Genomic DNA, 16,757 nt, shown 5'->3' with positions numbered 1-16,757 from the left:
TTCTTTTGGAAGCTGCCCCTGCTCTCCCTTCCTTTGATGGGTCCCAGGAAATACTTCCCAGAGCAATGCAAGTGCAGGAATGCAGGTGTAATGCTTGGATGTCCATTAGAGGCTCCGAGCCCAGGGGCTCTGTTGGGCTTGGTCACATACATGTCCTCTGGCTAGCACTTATAGACATTCCACAGTCTCCAGAGGAATGCGGATGCTTTGGGTGAACAGGGCTATGCATTCAGACAGTTCAAGCATGTGAGTGTGCCACAACAGTGCCTTCCAAAACACCAGCCCACGCCTACCTCACAAACTTGTCTTCTTGAGGAGAGTAGTTTTAGGTCCTGTATAATAAATTTTCTGGCACAGATACCTAACAGCTTAACTAAATATTTAACTTAAACAACTATAAAAATATCACCCTACAAATTGATATTAGAATATATGTGTTTCTTCTTTTGTTTGGAACCCTCTGTACTTATATGCTTTTATTGCCATTCATTTACATATTCGGATAAGTCATTATTGTGTATTATTAATTGATCCACCAGAAACTTTTCAATGAAGCACATTGGAGTAACTCTGTGCTTGACTGGCTCTGGGTAATTAGTGTGTCAAAAGAGATGGGCAGTTAGGGTTGTAGGATAATGGTAACAAGTACATTTATGCTAAATATGCCAGATATAGGTTATAGAAATAGATATAGGTTAGTGGTAGTGGTTATTTACATACATATATTCAGTTATCAATACTTGGCTCTAGTTAGTTCTAGAAAAAGATTATATAGAATTTTATTTTAATGAGAAACTCAGCCAGTTTTCTTTTCCTTAAAATAATTTGGAATACAGGACATTACTTTGAGAATTGTATTTTAATTATACTCATTTTGCTATTATGAATTTCTCCAAGTTGAGTTCACATATTCCATTTTAGAGACCGGGTGTTTCTGAGCTACATTTTGCCATTGGCACATTTCTTAGGCTTCTGAAAGTGTTTATTAACTTTAATATATGCCCTTCTATGTCATTGTATTTTGAATCTGAACTGTCTATCACAAGCTTATGTGTTGACTACTTGGCCCCAATGGTAGGAGAAGGTAGAAACTTTATAATGGAGGCTGAAAGACATGGGCTACTGGTGGCATACGTTTGACAGAAAAGCCTTGTCCTGTTCTCTTTTAGTTTACTTTTTGGTTTTTGAGACAGGCTCTCATAGCCCAGTCTGACCTCAAAGTATCTATGTAGACCAGGTTGGCTTTGGACTTCTGCACTGGGGTTATTAGCATGAATACCTTGTCTGACCTGCTCTCATTCTGAATCTCTTTCTCTGCCTCTTTACCATTATGCTACGAGTGGTTCTTTCTTTGATGTTAGGCTGTAACCTCTGGAATCATGAACAACATTTGCCCTTCTTCATTTAAGTCATTTCTGTGATATTTTGTTGCCCAAAACAGGCAATATAGTTTTGGCAACTGGGATAATTTAGATTCTGTAGTGTGAAATGCTAATGAGATAAAATTGGGACAATTCTCCCAGGAGATTGTATCTCACATATGAAAGATGAGGAATAGTTATTAGCTTAAAGATTTGTTCTGCGAGGCTAGGATAGAGGTATCTTTATTTGAGATGGAAGTGAAGGTTTTAGGAGATTAGAATTTGAATCTTGCATGTATGAGATTTTTGTTAGGCTGGTGGATTTGCGAAAAAGGCAAGATGGCCTGGGCCAAGAGGTCCCCATCCTTCTCTTCTGACAAGGAGTTCACATTTGCAAAAGGCTGCACAAAACAATGGACACTACCAGCCCTGTTCCGGATTCCAGTGGGACTACTGGACCTAAGACTCACATTCAGGTCTCTAAACTTACCAAATGAGGATATAACCCTAGTACCTCACCATCATGTCACCAGTCCCTATCCTCTACTTCCCTTTAAGAAGTCCCCACCCCAGCCTTGTGACTTCACTGAACCTGTCCAAGAACCTGTCAATTAAACCTGACTTTTTACTACAAATTCAGCTCAATGTGATTTATGTCAGTGAGGAAGCCATTCAATATGATTAAGTGCTAAGTAAGCGTAATGAATAGTAAACTGCTTTTGGTAAAAACACGGAATGTTTGCTTTCTCATGGAATGATTAATGGATTAATTAATAGTAGGATGAAGTTGAAGGCTCTTCCTTCATCCTGTATCTCCCTCCTTTATTGCTTCAAAACTTGGGATCATATCCTGACTCATCTGTGCATGTAAATGTTAGTCATTTAAGACTGTGTATAGAAATCTTCCCTTTTGGGGCTGAAGACTTCAAGGGGAAACCAGGAAAAGGGAGAACATTTAAAATATAAATAAAGAAAATGTCTAATAAAAAGAAGAAGAATTAAGTAAGGTATTTTCAACTTCCAGCTTTTACAATCTCCTCCAGAATCCTGGAGGTAAGTCTACAAATTTTCAGTCATTGCCCCAAGCTTTTCAGGAACAGGAGAGCTCAGGCAGACCATCTCATGCCGAGGAACAATCAAAGCATCAGTGATTCCCTTTACTTTAAGCAGAACAGTATGGGAACCAAGTTGCCACTTGTTTTGGAACCACACATTTGGTATACAGGCATCCTGTGAACAGAAGCAGATTGACTTCCTAAACATGGGCAGTTCTTTAAGCACCAGTAGAAAGATGGTATTGACTAGAGCTGGGATAATGAATAATTAGATTACTATTTGACAGAGACTGCTTGACTCCTGTACAATATAGAACTAATATTAACATCTGTAAATACAAGGGTTAGTTGATTATGGTCAGTAGGGATGTCATCTATCAGACATGGGTTCGAGGGTTTCAGAAAGACTGAAGCTGAGACTTTTTATATTCTTATCTGAACCAGTGCAGTAGACCATGTCTCCATAATTCCCTGCAAACATCACTTAGGGCATGAACTAACTCGTTTTTCTGATTCTCGTCTCTTTTCTTTCTTTTTTTCATTCATTCTATCTATCTATCTATCTATCTATCTATCATCTATCTTCTATCTGTGTACTTGAATACACATGTACATATGTAAAATTTTCTTTCCTGTCTTTCAACATTACTCTTCTCTTTGTTTCTAGACTAATTTATTGGGGCTCCCAAAAGTTGAATCCACTGTGTCCTAGGACTTTAGAAATAGAGAAAGATTTTAGTGTAGATGTTTAGCTAGACATAGAGTTGCTGTCATCTAGGCATTTAATGCCTTGGATTTGACCACGATCATAAAATGAATGAATGAATGTAGAAAGAGTAGAAGAGAACAAAAGGCCGAGCCAAGGTTTTGACACTGTAGAGGAATTGTTATTTCATATGACTGTTTACTGTTTCTAAAAATTGTCAGAAGCCTCATGCCTTAAAGCTCCAGTAATAAAACTGGAGATGGGAAGTCTAAATCAAGGTGTTGACAGCATTGTGCCACTTCTGGAGGAACTCCAGGGGACTTGCCTCCTGTCCTTCCCTTTCCTCTGTGTTGCTTGCATTACTTGTTCCTGGCCCTTTCCTTGCACGTTTATGGCCACATGCACTGAAGTTCACTCTGGTCTTCTGCCTCTTAGAGGATGCCTGTGATTTCTAGGACTCACTTGGGTAATTCAGGATAATTTCCTTGTCTCATGATTGTTAGTTTAATCACACTATCAAAGCACTTTGGCATCTGTTAATAGATAATAAGGATTAGGGCATAGGCATCATTGTAAAGGAAAACATTGTAGAGCACACTACAATGATGAGGAATAACTGGCTAAGGGAAAAGATGATTGGTCATGTAGCCAAGTAGGTTACATCCCAGAATCCCAGTGAAGGAAATTCTCAGCATGGCAGAAACATTGTGCTAAGGGATGGATAAGAATTTGTGGAAAATAGTGCCCAGGGATCTTAGCAGATTGCTGAGATCACAATCACTAGATTGAGGGTATTGCTGTACTTGAAAACCTAGATTGAGTTAACTTCAGGGAGACTGGAGGAGCACTTTGGGGAGGAATGTTGGCATATTTAAGGAGAACAAGTGAGTAGGTACAAATAGTTTTAGATCAAGATAGAGGACTTAACAGTTCATTGACGGAAACGATTCACTAGTAGACAGTGTTGCAGTGAGAGATGGACCCTTGTAGGAAGGGTCTGAGCTCTAGGGAGCAGGCGTTTTATACAGGACAGTTGTGAGCACCATGTTTAGGCTTTGGAAGAGTAAATGCTGCTGTTTCAGTCTTTTCTTATCTTCCCACCTTCTTTTTGTGCTAGAGATTGAACCCAGGAACTTTCACTCTCATATTCAGCCTAAACACACACACACACACACACACACACATACACACACAATCACACACATACACACTCACACAATCACACACAATCACACACAATCACACACACAATCATACACACACACAATCACACACACAATCTTTTCTAATTATAAAAGCAGATCTCTTTTGCGGTTATTTATAACAAACTATAAGAAAAACTTCATTGAGAAATCTGCAAAGCTATTGAAAGATTCAGTAATTTATTTGGCCTTGAGATATGGATTTATATTGACTTTTTTTTTCAGAATAGAACTTCTCTTTGTGCAACTCATGTGAAAAATGCATACTGGAATTCATCATTTTCCAATAGCTGAGTAAACATATGCTCATTGTAGCACAGGTTGGTTAAAGTTGAGTCGTGAGGCATATGCACTTGGATGTTTTAGGTGACTTTGTTGGATATTGTAGGTGACTCTGGAGGGTGTGGAGGCCACACCTGTGCTTTGTGCAGCCTGCTGTTCTTAGTTCCCTTATGTCCTCCTGCTTATCTCCTCTGTGCTCTGACCATGTTTAGCTCCTTTTAGATCCTTCACATATGCTTCTTTCTTCTGGGATTTGAGTTCCGATTTATGTTGCTCTTCAGATAAGAAACAGATCTTTGGGAAGCTTTTCCAGCTTGAAGCAGAGGAGTTAGGTCAAGCCATTCCATGTTTTTAATTCCTTCCCACAGTGACTTAGGAATTCAACTGTGAAACATCTGACTCCAGATAGACTATGAGCCCCATGAAGGTAGATGTCTTAGTTAAGGTTTCTACTGCTATGATGAAACACCATAACAAAACAAAAGACAAACAAAAAAACCAAACAAAACCAACCAACCAACCAACCAACCAATCAACCAACCACCACCACCAAAAAAAAAAAAAAAAAAAAAAAAAAAAAAAAACTGGAGCAGACAAAGTTTATTTCATTTTAGGGGGTGTAGTGCATCATCCAGGAAAGTCAGGACATGAACTCATGTCAGGTACCTGGAGGCAGGAACAGATGTAGAGGCCATAGTGGAGTGCTGATTACTGGACATTCCAGCTTGCTTTCTTATACCATCCAGGACCACCCACCCAGGGGTAGCACCACCTCCTGTGGCCTGGGCCCACCCACATTGATCATTAATCAAGAAAATGTACCATAGGTTTGTCCACAGGCCAGTGTGGTAGGGCATTTTCTCAACTGTGGTTTCCTCTGCCAAAATGACTATAGCCTGTGTTAAGTTGACATAAAAGTAGTCATCACTGCAGATATGGTTTCTGTTTTATTCTTAGCAGCCTGTCTCATATTTTATTAATATTGCATACATGTCTGTTTTAAAGAATAGCTGTGAAAGGGTATCTGAGCATGAGAATACAATGTGTGTATGTGTGTGTGGGGGGGTGTGTTCTATACATGCTCCTCAGATATTTCTCACTATGGTTTACATCTTTATGCAAATGTCATCCCCCTCCGAAGCTTTCCCTGAACTCCAAATGTGACTGTCATGCATCTCTTTGTTTTCTCTATTAGAGATCACATTCCCTTAACATCTACTGTTTTAGGATTTTTTCCTTCCATTATGAGAATTTCAGTTCCATGAGTGCAAGAAGTTTGTCTTATCCACCTTGCCTCTAGCAGCTGGAAGACTTCAAGGCTCCCATTTGGTTCTTAATAAATATTGTTGAGTTGAATTTTGTATAGAGCTATATATATGTAGGTAGATACAGTGCTACCAGTGTAATGAATTGTGTTATATGGACAATCTCTGCCTCGTTGTCTCTGTCTCTGTTTATATCTTTGTTACTCTGTCTCTTTCTCTGACTCCCCGTGTCTGTCTGTCTATCTATCTATCTATCTATCTATCTATCATCTATCTATCTATCTATCTATCTATCTATCTATCTATCTATCTATCATGTATTTATCACCTGTCTATCTCTTTGCTTGGATGCATGTGCATGTTTAAGGGGGCCTGGAGATACAGTCCAGTGGTAGGGCATGTATCTGATATGTGAGACTCTTAGTTAAATTTGTGAAGCCAGTAAATTGAACAAAAGAAAACACAGAAACTAAATCAAACTACACCAAAATACCCTTAAGCCCTCATATTTTCTTAATAAAACCTTCAATATACTTATCAGACATACATAAGAGCTATAGAGAGAGACTTGTTTGTGAGATTGGCAATTTCTAGTATTTTAATAAAAGTTAAGAATTCCATTTAAACTATCAATCTTGATATCAGTTTAATTGTATCATGTTTTTTATTAGACATTTAAAAATTCATTAAAATTGTTTTGTATAATTGTTGCATAAATACTCATGAAAGCTCTACAGTAACTGGCATATTAGGCATTATACTAATATATAAAATGAACTATCTGATTTTCTAAAGCATATATGAGTTAGACACACAAAGCAGGAAGATTGGTTGAATTCATAAATCCTGAAATGTTAATACCATGCCTGGAATGCTGATAACTAAAAAGTCATTAAAATCCGCAAGCTTGATACTTGGGTTACTTAAGATTATAACATAAATATTTAATTTTTTGTTTCCCTTTGGTTCTGGGCTCTTCTCTGTGATTAGATGTTCACTGATTTTCTCTTGCTTCTTTCTTTTAAAATTATCTGGAAAACATGACTACCCCTTGAGAATTTACTATAATGATATAGTAAGAAGTTGCTAAAGGAAAAGATACCTAAAGAAAATAGCAAGAATTAAAGAACAGCAAACAAATTTTATAGTTAGTAGCATGAACTAAAACCTAGAGTGTACCTTGAGATTTCTATTAATTGTTCAACTATGCCACTGTATCCTTATAGTTTTAAGGTAAACAATAGAGTATTACACAGAAATGTTTTCCAATTGCGCAAAATTCTCGTTTGAGAAAGTTTATGTGATAGTCACAGATCATATCCCAGGTTGTATTGTTACGAAATTCTATCTCACTTCTTGCACAACATTTCCAAGAATACCATGCTTAGAATGGCTTACTTGTTAATTAAAAATTTGAGAATGCATATGTATAAAAGATATAGCAATATTTACTAGTATCAGAAATGTTCTATGGGATGTGAATTATTTGATTAAAATTTAGACTTGCTATCCTAGTCTTTCCTGTGAATATTTGTAGTATTTGCATGTTATTCTAAAGTAGAGTTTTAGAGGGAAATCTTCTTTTTACAGTAAAATGCTACTGCAATTTTGAATGCAATGATTTTTGCTATGTCTCTGGATATGAAATATAAGAATATAAAAGAATGTAACAGGGATTTTATTCCTAACACATCTCCTACCCATGACTCACATGGGTTGAAATGAATGAAGTCTGGGTCTTACATAGTCAATCTGTTTGGGACTCAGCTGCTGAGTTGATAGGAAACCACTTAAAAAAATGGCATCATGTGAAAGATGTTTTGCTCTTATCTTCAGAGCATTGTGATTATTGGTAGTTTATTTCTTTCTTTACAGTAATTTCTTGTACTGTTTTCTTCCATCTTATATAATTCAGCTAGCATGAACTAGGACAGTACTGAGTGTCTAATGGGGCTTGGACTAGAGGTTAAGGTTTTTGATATTTTCAATTGAAAAAGGGAGTATAAAAAAGACTCAGTGTAGCAGTATAGGGCAAAACCAGAACAGGGAAGTAGGAAAGGGTGGGTGGGAAAACAGGGGGAGGGAAGGGGACTTATGGGACTTTCAGGGAGTGGGGGATCAGAAAAGGGGAAATCATTTGAAATGTAAATAAAAAATATATCGAATAAAAAAAAAGAATGATTATGATATGCCTTGGGAACCTACAGAGTTAAGGAGAAAGAGGAGGATGTATATGTTGTTTCTTACCATGTATATGAGGAAAGGGATGAAAAGGGTGTGTGTGTGTGTGTGTGCATGATGTGCAAGTGAGTTGCCCGAAAAAAGGAAAAACCAAAGTGAAATTGATAGGGATTAAAAAGTGAAACATTCTGCATCTGAAAGAGGAGGGTTTTCAGTTAATGTTTCTATAAACCTTTATTTTATTCTGCATAAATTTCAGTTGCCAACTACTCATAGTGGCTCTTGGTGAATCCTAGCTGGGATTGCAAACAGGACTTGCATCTATGATGCCTCATGGTGTAGACCAGACTCAATTTCTGTGATGTGTTGGAAATTGAACAATATCCAAGTTATGGTGTCCTCTACTTTACATACTTTGTCATTTTCTTGTTCTATATTTTTTTCTAACAATTACCACAACAGGAATGCTAACTTAGTGATGTTATTTTTCTGGTTGTCTTATGGGAAAATTCTGGAGTGTAGATCAAGATTCTGTGGCCTTTGCTGGGACCTTTAAGCACAGAAGTCCTTATCTAGAGAAATTGTTGGTCATTAGTCTAAAAACCATAAATTGTTCCTTTCTCTGTGTTTCCTAGCTTTCTGTAGAGCTAGTGTTTCATGAGTGGTATGTTTTCTTCTCATGGTATTACCTTCTCACTTTGCAAATAAGTCTTCAATGCATTTGGAGGTTATTTAAAATATTCTGTAATTTAGGCTCCTGCTTTCTTGTCTTTCTTAACTTTTTCTGACATCATTCATTAATCATCCATTCTTAGTAATTCGTGCCTCCTCTGTGTGGTTAATATCTGTTATATATACATATTGAGTACTTTGGGGTTCATTATTTGTTGATTTCAGTGAAGCCACTTCATTTTAATTTTCTTAATTACTTTCAAAAATGTCTTCTTGGCAGAGGCTCCCCAGGAATGTAAGCCTTAGGCAAACCTTAAATGCTGATACAAGAAGATATATTACTAATCTGCCCACTGCCTCAGGAATACACAAAGCTTGTCTTTTCATCTCCCAGATAGACTGAACCGAAGGTTTACATGCTTCTCTGAGTCAACTGTCTAAAGACACAGGATTCATTTGCCTCTTTCTTAGCTTGTTTCACAGAAGGTCAAACTCTGACCTATCAAACCTGGCTCCTGTCACTAAGCCACATCAGAAATGAGGGAAGCTATATACCTTGGCAGCTGCCATGGAATTTTACCATAGTATCCATAGAGAGGAACCATAGACATTCTATTTGCCGATATAGGACCTGTAGCTCACATGCTGTCCCCTTGGTACATAGGGCTGGGAGAGACCAAAAAACTCACAGGGGAGGCATGCTGTGCTACTGGCATCCATGCATTGGTCTTCATTGTATTTTAACCAGTTATATGTCTGATAAATTCCTCATGTTTGGGTATTTTTATTGGTATTCAGTAGAATTATAAGGAAGAATTAAATCGATATTCTTACATTTTAATTCTTAGTTTTGAACTTCTGACTCATTTACTCAGAATGTTTACTTTGAGGGATGTTGCTTTCTATATTATATATTCCCTTAGTGATTTCTCAAGGTACTAAGATATTTTCTATTACACTTCATAAACAATCTTTATTGCTATATGTTTGTTTTCCATTGGTGTATTAAATGTATACATGGCAATACTGACTTCTTGGTGTTAAGCCTATACTGGAATTGTAAGGCGATAATGCCATGATGTCTTCCTTCACTTCGGCTAGGACCTTACTGTAATTTATAGAACATTAAGCCTACAATAGTTGAATGTGTATCACCATATGATTTAAAATTAAAAAATTATCTTTTAGCATAAAATATGATTTGCCCTCAAGAAGTGTCTTTGTCCTTTCATACTGTGGAATAGAGAATAGTACTTAGTGTAAAATGCTTAGAAAACACCACCACCAAACCTTGAGAGTTAACAAGGTATGAAAATAGTTCTTGAGTTAGGTTGAACAGATTTAAAGACTATGGCTTGAATGTGGTAGAATTTGAAATGTATGTAAAAATAACAGAAGAATATCAAAGGAGGCAACACTCAGAGGCTATAGACTCAGCCTAGGGGAGGGCTAACAAAAACATGCCTCTTTCATCCTGTGGTTTGCTCTGAGTTTGTGCTATTGTACCAGGAGAAAAAACACGAAAAGAAAAGAAAAGAAAAGAAAAGAAAAGAGTCCCATGGAAAGGTGTTGGTTTGGAAGACTATCTGGGATACCATGTCCTTTTCATGTGAGAAAGTTAAAGGCAGGGCTGGCAGTGTGGGAAGAGGCAGGTAGTACTGCTGCATGCTCTCCTGTGAGGAGAAGTGCTGGCCTCCCAGCAAGGCTGAGGGCATTTGCTTCTACCTTCCACAATCCCGATCTCTTTGTTTAAGAATTTGGCAAGAAATGCTGCCTTTTTATAAATGATAAAATTAAACTTTAAGCTACAGTGTCACCTCTTCCCAATCTTTTGCTGATTCTGACCTCAGATTAGGGGTTTGTTTCTGGTGGACCGTCAGGAGGGGCCGGAAATGTTAAGGAAAACAGACACAGGTGGACACTGAAGAACTAAACATAACTGAGATTCATACTTTTGGTTTTGTATGGTGAGAAGTGACAGTTGCTAGTCTCCAGGCTATCCTCTGACAGAGGGTGGCAGACTGATCCGGAACAAAGCAGTCTAGGATGGTAGCACCGTACTTACATCACGAAATGCATGCGAACAAGAACATCTGCTATTCGGTGTTCAGAAGGAAATCGCATTGATTGGTGTTAACAGCAGATGAAAGCCTGGTGGGGAGCATGATGAGGTCACTTAGGCTTTTGCTCCTTTGGGTCTCACGTGGTCCTTTTAGATCTCAGCTGTGCAGTGTGGACGTTACTACACTGGGAGCCTTGTGGCTTGTAGAACCCTTTTCTTAGGTAGGCAGGCCTTAGATCTTCCATTCTTTGAATTTTTGGCTTTTTTGTTTTAGAAAGTTGTAGCATGACAGAACAAGTCTGGTAAGATTGATGGTATAGTTTATCAAAAGAATGTAGGTTTTAAAACCAAATCACGGGTTTTGCAAACCTTCCTCACTGTCTTTAGGCTGATGAAGGAATTCTTCGGTGTGTTCCTGAATCATATGCTCTTCCTCTGTGGTCACTGTATCAATTTGAGCAAACTGGGAGTTACGTTTGGTTTGTGTTGACCAGCAGGGTCATAGGAGCAGTGCTGAGAAGACAGATGTGCAGCAGACACTGCTAGACTTTCAAGGTCCTTGAGACTTTTAGGCTGTTCTTGCCGTTGAGGTTCATTGTGGAGCATGTTTGTTTTCCTGCTTACAATATGAGCATTAGTAGCAGTCATTTGGCCAGGGACTCACAGAAGCAGTGGACAGATACAAGCCTAAGGTTTTTTAGATTTTCTTGTGAATTCCCTTAGCTCCCCTTCAGTGGCTGGGGAGCATGGTCTCAGCACTCAGGGTTTCCTCCTGCAATATTTCCACCTACCTTTTTGTTCTTTTCCTTCCCTACTGTACTGGCTGGTTTTATGTGTCAACTTGACACAGAGAAAGGAGCTTCAGTTGGAGAAGTGCCTCCATGAGATCCAGCTGTGGGGCATTTTCTCAATTAGTGCTCAAGGGGGGAGGGTCCCTTGTGGGTGGTACCATCCCTGGGCTGGTGTTCTTGGGTTCTATAAGTGAGCAGGTTGAACAAGCCAGGGGAAGCAAGCCAGTAAATAACATCCCTCCATGGCCTCTGCTTCAGCTCCTGCTTCCTGACCTGCTTGAGTTCCAGTCCTGATTTCCTTTGGTGATCAACAGCAATGTGGAAGGTGGAAGCTGAATAAACCCTTTCCTCCCCTACTTGGTTCTTGGTCAAGATGTTTTTGCAGGAATAGAAACCATGACTAAGACAAATTGGTACCAGCATAGTGGGGTATTCCTGTGACAACCTGACTATGTTTTGGGGAGAATTGTGGAAGGCCTTTGAAACCTTGGACTATAAAATCCATTTGATGTTAAGAGCTCTGTGGGACGTTGTGTAGGAGTTTGGAAGATAATGTTGAGAACAGCATAGAAGATGGAGGCCTGGCTTGTGAAATTTAAGAGGGAAGATTAAAAGACTCTTATCAAGGCAATATTTTGATTGTGAAGATTCTGTCGTTTTGGTTAGCTGGGGCTGAAGAATCAGCTGTGATTAACAAGATACCAGAACCACTAAAGCAAACCTTTGTGTTTTTGGCACTATTGATGCTGGTTAGTTGGAGCTAAGAAATTAGCGATGATTAAGAAGAGACCAGCATCACTGAGGTGAAATCTTCTGGGAAGTGTTTTCTGAGAGCATAAAGGCTGTGTTCCAGAGATAGCCACGGCTGTACTTTGTGCTGTGGCTGGATGTGGTACTGTGTAAGAGTCACACGGGTGGTACTGGTTTTAAAGGCCTGAAGATGTCATGAAAAGCAGCTGAGGCTCAGCACTGTGAGAGGCTGTGGAAGGCCATTGGTAAAGGTGCAACCTCAGTAGCAATTGATGGCCCCAGGACTGAAGGGGTCATGCATAGGAGTTGAGGCTTGGCACCATGAAAAGAGCAAATGACAGGCTATTGGTGAAGCCTAGTTACAGCAGAAGATAGCAGTGGTTTGGAGATGTCAGTACCAGGAATGACCACCAAGAACAGCAGCAGCAGTGGAGTACAGGTAGCTGGAGCCTAGAAGATAAGGTGTGTGCTACAAAGGGCAGAGCTGGAGAAGTGACCAAGGCCTTGGAGGAGCCCTGAAGATAGTGAGTTGGATCCCAGACATTGAACCACTGGAGTTTGAGTTTTGCTTTTGATTGTGACTGTGCCCTGATATTTTTCCCTGTTGAGGGGAAAATATTTTAGTAGAGCCTACAGTTAAGGGACTTTGAATTTTTAAAAGACTTTGAATTTTAAAAGGTATTGGAGATTTTAAAGTGATTGAACTTTTAATATGTAAAGACTGTGGGATTTTAAAGTTATTTAGAACTTGGGGATGAATAAGAAAGTAAGGGTTGAGGCTTAATTGTGATGTGTTTGTATGTCAAGTTGACAAGGGGTCAATTGTACTGGCTGGTTTTGTGTGTCAATTTGACACAGGCTGGAGTTATCACAGAGTAAGGAGCTTCAGTTGAAGAAGTGCCTCTGTGAGATCCGCTGGGGAGGCATTTTCTCAGTTAGTAATCAAGGGGGGAAGGGCCCTTTGTGGGTGGTATCATCCCTGGGCTGTTAGTCTTGGGTTCTATAAGAAAGCAACCTGAGCAAGCCAGGGGAAGCAAGCCAGTAAGAAACATCCCTCGATGGCTTCTGCATCTAGTCCTGACCTCCTTAGGTGATCAACAACAATGTGGAAGATGTAATCTGAATAAACCTTTTCCTCTCCAACTTACTTCTTGGTCATGATGTTTGTAGAAATAGAAACCGTGACTAAGACACCTCCCTTATCAGCTTTCCAAGGTTTAATCTTCGTGATTTAGTGTATATGTTTATGGTGGTTCTTTTTCCCATGCTGCTTATGATTCACATCAAGCCCAGCGGGCAGACTGTTCTCTAATCTACTAACATGTGCACAAACAGCTCTTACTTTCCGTTATTTCCAATGCTAAGCTATTTTCTTGCTTTGTTTTAAAATGTATATACTTAAAAATACCCATGTCTCATATAAGGTAGTTATTTTCTGAGATGTTTGATGCCAATGTTGCTTGAGTTTGTAATATAAGCTTTTTGGGTGTGTCACAAAGGACAAGCCAGTGCCAAAAGACCTAGAAGGAAAGCTTTGCTTTTGAGTGGTCTGTCAGGCTTTGGTTTGTGGGTATGCATCCTAGTGCACAGAAGTCTGTGCTATTGCTAATATAAGGTTCTCTACAGAAGTTAAAGCTAGCTTGTTTATGAATTCACCCATGTTATAGAAATTACTCAGCTCTGAAGTATTTTGTGGGGCCTGTACTCTGCAAAGTTACATTCTCCTGAGCTATATTAATATTTATCTCCTGTTAGTCATGTTTGCTCATCTTATGTTTTATTTTTACAGTGTTTGAGATAGAACAAAGCCTGTTGCCTGCTCTTCAAGTGTCCTGTCACTGAGCCATGACCTTAGCACCAGTGTCACATACTTCTGATAATACAACATTTATATTTTCCTTGTGCATGATTTTAAGTTTAATGTCATTGTTTTATGTATTCGTACCTGTGGGCATTAGTATTTTCAGAAAGTCATTGGGATTTTCAGCTCTGATCTAGTTGCGGGTTTTGTCTGTATCTGGGTAACTACTCATTTACACAAGATTTTGAGTAAACTCAATTTTAAAGATTTTTCAGGAATAGTAAAAAGAAGTAATTTTTGCATTTTGAGTTATTTGGATAAGATTTGTTAATTGAAATTTATGTGCATTGTTGAATTTCAAATTAGCTATATATTTCATAAGCCTTATTGTAATTAGTATGAAACCTAAGACTATGTACCATGACCTTTGGATTGGATCAAATCACCACTTAGGATTTGTCTCTTGGTCATGACGTAATAGCCTGTAGAGCCAACCCTCTGGTGGATAAAGCTGCCATTGTGCCTGAGGGTAGTGATGGGCAAGGGCAGGCCTCTCGGACAAACTTATATAGAGACAATGGAATGTGATCAAATGCATGCAAAAATGGGGACATACTGAACCTGTGAAAGGAATTCCAACTGACTGGAATTTACATGGCATGCCACTCAATACATTACCTCACCATGCTAAGGCTACCATTTCCTGTCTTGGTGGGCTCCATAAACCTCCGTTGCCAGGACATTTTCAAATGGTATATGGACAGTGGGTGGAAAGGCTTCTCTTTCCTATTCTGGTATGTACACATTTTTTTCCTGTTGCACTGCTCCTACAGGGGTGAGTGCAGAGGCTCAGCGGTGTTAGTTGTCCTGTAGGATTTCACACCTCTGCTGACTTCCTGTTGTATGTCTGCTTGTCACTTCTGTCTACAAGTCTGTGCTGGCCATCTGCAGTTTGCTGGTGTTGCAACAGTAGACTTTGAGGTTGTTGGCAGCATCCACAGGTTCAGCAACCTTGTTCTCGCTGGCCATCTCAGTGGGATTCCCAGCTTGTTAGTCCCTTGTCTGTTGATTCTGACATGTTAGTCTTGGCCTGATGACGGTAAGCCAACTCTGGCCTCAACAAGCTGTTAAACTTCCAGTTTCTACTTTTCACTGCAGCAGAGGTTGGCCTGGAGCTCAGGTCCTGCTGTGATAATAGGTATTCGATAAACACTGATGGGGCTTATCATTTAGAATCTATATGCCTTGAACAACCTTCTGAGAACAATATCAAACTCTAGTTTGTATAACATCTATAGGGTTCAGGACATAGTTAACATTTATTGTATATTAAATATGACTTGTACTATGGCAGTATTGGATTTTAAATGAGACTCCTGACAAAAAGAAAGAAGTTACTATAATGTGTAGGCTAAGAAATTTCAAGACAAATGCAGAAACGGTAAGAAAACAATAGAAACCTCAGGGCCAAGTTCCGTGAATATATTGTCTGTGATTAGCAGTGAAGTGAAGGATGGGATTGTGAGCTTGAAATCAGGCTTGGTTCCAAGAGACCACAGTAGAAGTTGCTGGTTGCCATTCAACCTGGACCCAGGCCTGGAACAACGGTGCTTCCCTTGTGGCCTCCTGTTGGAGCAGACAGGGGCCAGCATGCATTTAAAGAGGAATATTCCCCAGGAACTTGTGGTCATCTTTAATTCAAAATAGCCATTATGTTTTCAGAGCAAGAAATATGCAGCTCAGCTCCTAGAGTTCCTGTTACTCATTTGCTGGAGTAATTCAGTATGCTTTTCAGTCAGCCTGCTTCTGGCCAGGAAAGAAGTCGTCTCATTTGCCAGAGTGTTGAGAAGGAAACATGCAGTGTAGAAAGTATATATATAACTTTTTTGAATAATTCTTTCTTCTTTGGTTTACTTTCTTCTGTCTCTAGAAAAGTGTTTGTTACGTTGGTATACCTACAGAACTCTATGAGCAAGCTTCTGAGTTCCTAGAACTGTAGTAGATTTGTGAATGAATTATGATGTTGGTTTGGTTTCTGGGGAAATCTTGGTCTTTAGTGGTTTCAATTATATTTTGCTATTCAGTATGGCTCGGATACAAACTGTCAAAACTACTAAGAAGCTATTGTTATACCTTTAAGTAGTCTAATCAGCTTTTCTTTTACAATTATGCATACAGCGGTAATGAGTTTAAAATAAAATCATCATGATATAGAGAGATGATGGTCAATCAGCTAACAACATACACTTACGTGGCAGCTCACAACTGTAACTCCAGTTTCAGGTGGTTGACACCCTTTTCTGGCCTCCACCCATACCAGGAGCATGCCGTGCACTGCCATACATGCAAGCAAAATTCTCAAACCATAAAATAGCACATTGTTACATTATAGAAAATAAAGATCTTCATACTATAATAGTGAGTGAACTGGAGCCTCATTTCAGGAGCCTGTAGAACAGTAAGCCACTGTTTACCAGTGCTTCCTTTCTTGGGTCATCCTGGCCTCCACTTTGGTACCCTAATGCCTTTACCTCTAGCCTATTTCATCAGGGAAGTTAGACACCTGAAGCAAGGAGGATGGTGGGTCTACAATGCCCTCTTCTACTTCTAGCTCACTGACTCAAAAGAA

The 16,757-nt window shown here is 39.1% G+C and overlaps 1 protein-coding gene across 1 annotated transcript in view; it reads left to right on the top strand.

Annotated features, from left to right (window-relative positions):
• Crppa (CDP-L-ribitol pyrophosphorylase A) overlaps positions 1 to 16,757 on the top strand; it is a 313,308-nt gene that overhangs the window by 40,121 nt on the left and 256,430 nt on the right. The window lies entirely within an intron of this gene.

The sequence above is a fragment of the Apodemus sylvaticus genome, chromosome 6 (assembly GCF_947179515.1).
Source record: "Apodemus sylvaticus chromosome 6, mApoSyl1.1, whole genome shotgun sequence".
Taxonomy (NCBI): Eukaryota; Metazoa; Chordata; class Mammalia; order Rodentia; family Muridae; genus Apodemus; species Apodemus sylvaticus.
The sequence above is the reverse complement of the archived record's forward strand: the minus strand, read 5'-3'. Positions and strand labels throughout refer to the sequence as shown.